Here is a 6,396-nt window from a genome sequence, read left to right as displayed (position 1 = left end):
GAAACCCAGCCTAAAACCCCAAACAGCAAGCAATGCAGGTATAGAAGCACGGTGGCTAGGAAAAACTCCAGAGAAAGGCCGGAACCTAGCAAAAAACCTAGAGAGGAACCAGGCTATGAGGGGTGGCCAGTCCTCTTCTGGCTGTTTGGGGTGGAGATTATAACAGAACGTGACCAAGATGTTCAAATATTCATAGATGACCAGCAGAGTCATATATTAATAATCACAGTGGTTATAGAGGGTGCAACAGGTCAGCACCTCAGGAGTAAATGTCAGCTGGCTTTTCATAGCCGATCATTCAGAGTATCTCTTCCGCACCTGCTGTCTCCAGTGAGTTTAAAACAGCAGGTCTGGGATAAGGTAGCACGTCCGGTGAACAGGGCAGGGTTCCATAGCCGCAGGCAGAACAGTTGAAACTGGAGCAGCAGCACGACCAGGTGGACTGGGGACAGCAAGGATTCATCAGGCCAGGTAGTCCTGAGGCATGGTCCTAGGGCTCAGGTCCTCCGAGAGAAAGAAAGACAGCGAGAGCGAAAGAAATAGAGAATTAGAGAGAGCATACTTAAATTCACACAGGACAGTGGATAAGACAGGAGAAACACTCCAGATTGAACAGACTGACCCTAGCCCCTCCGACACAAACTATTGCTGCCGAAATACTGGAGGCTGAGACGGGAGGGGTCAGGAGACACTGTGGCCCTGTCCGATAATACCCCCGGATAGGGCCAAACAGGCAGGATATAACCCCACCCACTTTGCCAAAGCACAGCCCCCACACCACAAGAGGGATACCTTCAACCACCAACCAACTGTCCTGAGACAAGGCTGAGTATAGCCCATGAAGATCTCCCCCACGGCACAAACCCGAGGGAGGGGCGCCAACCCAGACAGGAAGATCACGTCAGTGACTCAACGCACACACCCCTCCTAGGGACGGCATGGAAGAGCACCAGTAAGCCAGTGACTGAGCCCCCGTAATAGGATTTGAGGCAGAGAATCCTAGTGGAGAGAGGGGAACTGGATAGGCAGAGACAGCAAGGGCGGTTCGTCGCTCCAGTGCCTTTCCGTTCACCTTCACACTCCTGGGCCAGACTACACTCAATCATAGGACCTACTGAAGAGATGAGTCTTCAATAAAGACTTAAAGGTCGAGACCGAATCTGCGTCTCTCACATAGCTGGAGGCAGAGCTTTCTCCTGTTTGCTTAGAAATTCTAGGGACAATAATGAGTGCTGCATCTTGTGATCATAGCGTACGTGTAGGTATGTATGGCAGGACCAAATCGGAAAGATAGGTAGGAGCAAACCCATGTAATGCTTTGTAGGTTAGCAGTAAAACCTTGAAATCAGCCCCAGCCTTAACAGGAAGCCAGTGTAAAGAGGCTAGCACTGGAGTAATATGATCAAATTTTTGGGTTCTAGTCAAGATTCTAGCAGCCGTGTTTAGCACTAACTGAAGTTTATTTGGTGCTTTATCTGGGTAGCCAGAGAGTAGAGCATTGCAGTAGTCTAATCTCGAAGTGACAAAAGCATGGATACATTTTTCTGCATAATTTTTGGAAAGAACGTTTCTGATTTTTGCTATGTTACGTAGATGGAAAAAAGTTGTCCTTGAAACAGTCTTGATATGTTCGTCAAAAGAGAGGTCAGGGTCCAGAGTAACGCCAAGGTCCTTCAGTTTTATTTGAGACGACTGTACAACCATCAAGATTAATTGTCAGATTCAACAGAAGATCTGTTTGTTTCTTGGGACCTAGAACTAGCATCTCTGTTTTGTCAAGAGTTTAAAAGTAGAGCATTTGCCACCATTCACTTCCTTCTGTCTGAAACACAGGCTTCCAGGGAGGGCAATTTTGGGGCTTCACCATGTTTCATCGAAATGTACAACTGTGTGTCGTCCGCATAGCAGTGAAAGTTAACATTACGTTTCTGAATGACATCACCAAGAGGTAAAAAATATAGTGAAAACAATAGCGGTCCTAAAACAAAGCCTTGAGGAACACCGATATTTATCAGACAAACTGATATCTTTCCGACAGAAGATCTAAACCAGGCCAGAACTTTTCCGTGTAGACCAATTTGGGTTTCCTATCTCTCCAAAAGAATGTGGTGATCGATGGTATCAAAAACAGCACTAAGGTGTAGGAGCACGAGGACAGATGAAGAGCCTTGGTCTGACGCCATTAAAAGGTAATTTACCACCTTCACAAGTGCAGTCTCAGTGCTATGATGGGGTCTAAAACCAGACTGAAGCGTTTCGTATACATTGGCCGTCTCTCTTTCCAGTTCTCTGCTGCCAATGACTGGAACGAACTACAAAAATCTCTGAAACTGGGAACACTTATCTCCCTCACTAGCTTTATGCACCAGATGTCAAAGCAGCTCACAGATCACTGCACCTGTACTTAGCCCATCTATAATTTAGCCCAAACAACTACCTCTTCCCCTACTGTATTTCTTTATTTTATTTTGCTCCTTTGCACCCCATTATCTCTATTTCTACTTTGCACTTTCTTCTACTACAAATCTACCATTCCAGTGTTTTACTTGCTATATTGTATTTACTTTGCCACCATGGACTTTTGCCTTTACCTCCCTTATCTCACCTCATTTGCTCACATTGTACATAGACTTATTTTTGTACTGTATTATTGACTGTATATTTGTTTTACTCCATGTGTAACTCTGTGTTGTTGTATGTTGTCGAACTGCTTTGCTTTATCTTGGCCAGGTCGCAATTGTAAATGAGAACTTGTTCTCAACTTGCCTACCTGGTTAAATAAAGGTGAAATAAATAAAATAGTTTGTCTTCAGGAAGGCAGTGAGTTGCCGCGCAACAGCTTTTTCATTTTTTTTGAGAGGAATGGGAGATTCGATATAGGCCGATAGTTTTTTATTATTTCTGGGTCAAGGTTTGGCTTTTTCAAGAGAGGCTTTATTACTGCCACTTTTAGTAAGTTTGGTACACATTCGGTGGATAGGGGGCCGTTTTATTATGTTCAACATAGGAGGGCCAAGCATAGGAAGCAGCTCTTTCAGTAGTTTAGTTGGAATAGGGTCCAGTATGCTGCTTGAAGGTTTAGAGGCCATGACTATTTTCATCAATGTGTCAAGAGATATAGTATTAAAAAACTTGAGTGTCTCCCTTGATCCTATGTCCTGGCAGTGTTGTGCAGACTCAGGACAACTGAGCTTTGGAGAAATACCCAGATTTAAAGAGTCCGTAATTTGCTTTCTAATGATCATAATCTTTTCGTCAAAGAAGTTCATGAGTTTATCACTGCTGAAGTGAAAGTCATCCTCTCTTGGGGAATGCTGCTTTTTAGTATCAAAAATACATTGAGGATTGTTCTTATTTTTTTTCAATTAAGTTTGAAAAATAGGATGATAAAGCAGCAGTGAGGGCTCTTCGATACACCTGTATTCTTATCGAAGAACTCTTTGGCCTTCCGGCCAAACCCTCCCCTAACCCGGACGACGCTGGGCCAAATGTGCGCTGCCCGATGTGTCTCCCGGTCACGGCCGGCTGCGACAGAGCCTGGAAGGCATGCATCAAGGACCCCACACACCCCAGCTATGAGCTGTTCTCTCCCTAACCGTCTGGCAGATCAGAGCATGAGGTCCAACAGGCTCAGAGACAGTTTCTATCTACTGCAGGGATAGGCAACTTTGATGGGGCTGGGGTCCAAAAAAATCTCAACTCATCATGAGGGGCCGCAGTTGCTTGCGGGTCTTGGTAGCCCCCCCCCCCAATTTCCTGCAATTCTACATATTCTACACACAAGAAAAAGTATGTGTACCCTTTGGAAATACCTGGATTTCTGCATCAATTTGATCTGATATTCATCTAGGTCACAACAATAGACAAACAGTCTGCTTAAACTAATAACACAAACAATTATACATTTTCATGTATTTATTGAACACACTGTGCAAACATTCACAGTGCAGGGTGGAAAAAGTATGTGAACCTTTGGATTTAATAACTGGTTTACCGTCCTTTGGCAGCAATCACCTCAACTAAACATTTGACAGTCAGGAGGAATTTTGGACCATTCCTCTTTACAAAACTGTTTCAGTTCAGCAATATTCTTGGTGTGAACTGCTCTATTGAGGTCATGCCACAGCATCTCAATTGGGTTGAGATCAGGACTCTGACTGGGCAATTCCAGAAGGCCTATTTTCTTCTGTTGAAGCCATTCTGTTGTTGGTTTACTTCTGTGTTTTGGGTTGTTGTCCTGTTGCATCACCCAACTTCTGTTGAGCTTCAATTGGCGGACAGATAGCCTTACATTCTCCTGCAAAATGTCATGATAATCATGGGAATACATTTTTCCGTCGATGATACAGTAGCAAGCTGTCCAGGCCCTGAGGCAGCAAAGCAGCCCCAAACCATGATGCTCCCTCCACCATACTTTACAGTTGGGATGAGGTTTTGATGTTGGTATGCTGTGCCTTTTTTTCTCCACACAGTGTTGTGTTTTCCTTCCAAACAACTCAACTGTAGTTTCATCTGTCCACAGAATATTTTGCCAGTAGCGCTGTGGAACATCCAGGTGCACTTTTGCAAACTTCAGACGTGCAGCAATGTTTTTTTTTTGGACAGCAGTGGCTTCTTCTTCCGTGGTGTCCTCCCATGAACACCATTCTTGTTTAGTGTTTTACGTATTGTAGGCTCGTCAGATGTTAGCATGTTCCAGAGATTTCTGTAAGTCTTTAGCTGACATTCTAGGATTCTTCTTAACCTCTTTGAGCATTCTGCGCTGTGCTCTTGCAGTCATCTTTGCAGGACGGCCACCCTAGGGAGAGAAGCAACAGTGCTGAACTTTTCCTTCATTTATAGACAATTTGTCTTACCGCGGACTGATGAATATCAAGGCTTTTAGAGAAACTTTTGTAACCGTTTTCAGCTTTATGCAAGTCAACAATTCTTAATCTTAGGTCTTCTGAGATCTCTTTTGTTCGAGGCATGGTTCATCTCATGCAATGCTTCTTGTGAATGGCAAACTCAAATTTTGTGAGGCAAGGCGGCTCTAACCAACATCTCCAATTTCTTCTCATTGATTGGACTCTAGGTTAGCTGACTCCAATTAGCTTTTGGAGAAGTCATTAGCTAGGGGTTCACATACTTTTTCCAACCTACACTGTGAATGTAGTACTATAAATTGTGCCTTCCTGTATTATACTTATGCAAAAAAAAGACTGTATTATTCCATTTCCATTGACTTCACGTTTGTATTTCTTATTGTTGAAAAGGAACCTGAAAGTAAGCCTTTAGTTGGACGATGTATACCATGCGTATCCTGTACATATGACTAATAAAACTAGAAAGTGAAACTAGTTCATCCAAATTAAAAAGTGACATGTTGGTTTTCTAAGCAGTCTATGGACAACGTATGACAGCAATCCATGCTTTGGATTCCATCCGGGCTTCATGTCCAAATCATCCTAAAAAGTATCTAAAAAATTATTTGGACATGAAAATGCTAATAGGCACCATTGACTTTCATTGGATTTGTGCCAAACAAAAAAGTTTATTTTAAAACAGTGTACAGGGAAACAAAACCAAAGCATAGATTGCTTGCCATAAACGTCTTACAGGAAACCAACATGCATTACATTCTGCAAATTAAGGATCACTTAGGTCTTGTCATGTTTATCTTCATATCATGACCTTAGAGGCAACATAATACGGATCATAATACAAATGTGTTAAATCAAGACAAGATGTCCTCACCTTAGACTTCAAAGGAATTAGCTAATACTCATACATTGTATTTCTGCCTGCACTCGTTTTATTTTCTAGAGATCTTCTCCAGGTCGGACTACCACCGTCTAGCCCTGGAGCAGCTGGAAGCCAACCAGACAGCCATGGACATTCTGGGAGCACCACCCCCGAAGGTCCACAACATCCACCTGTCTGACCGGCACAACTATGTGGAACTACTGCTGTCTGGGGGTCATTCCTCCTACATGGGAGCCAACTAGCAGCATCATCGTTATCCATCACTGTTTGCTATAGATATTCATGTTGCTTTATGTTTCAGATCAAAATCCTAGTGGCTACCTCTACACATCCTCTGTTAGACCCCAAACACTTGGGCAGGTATACTTCAATATTATTCTATAGAAAGACACTGAGGAAATTGATTGATAGATAGAATTAAAGTCCACACTGACCTTCAAAGTGCATAAAGGTCATTTGACCCAATACAATTGAATGCATACAGTACCTTTATCTTCTCCCTGGCAGCGCTAGGCAGAATTTAAACAGGCAGTGCGGTAGAGGGTCACCGCAAACCTCCACACCACCGTCAGATAAGACAGGACTTGACACAGCCAAACTGGTCTTCCTGATCTGCTCACCAGAACTAGTGCGATGAAGGTATAACTGCTG

Source organism: Salmo salar, chromosome ssa03 (genome assembly GCF_905237065.1).
Source record: "Salmo salar chromosome ssa03, Ssal_v3.1, whole genome shotgun sequence".
Lineage (NCBI taxonomy): Eukaryota > Metazoa > Chordata > Actinopteri > Salmoniformes > Salmonidae > Salmo > Salmo salar.
The sequence above is the reverse complement of the archived record's forward strand: the minus strand, read 5'-3'. Positions refer to the sequence as shown.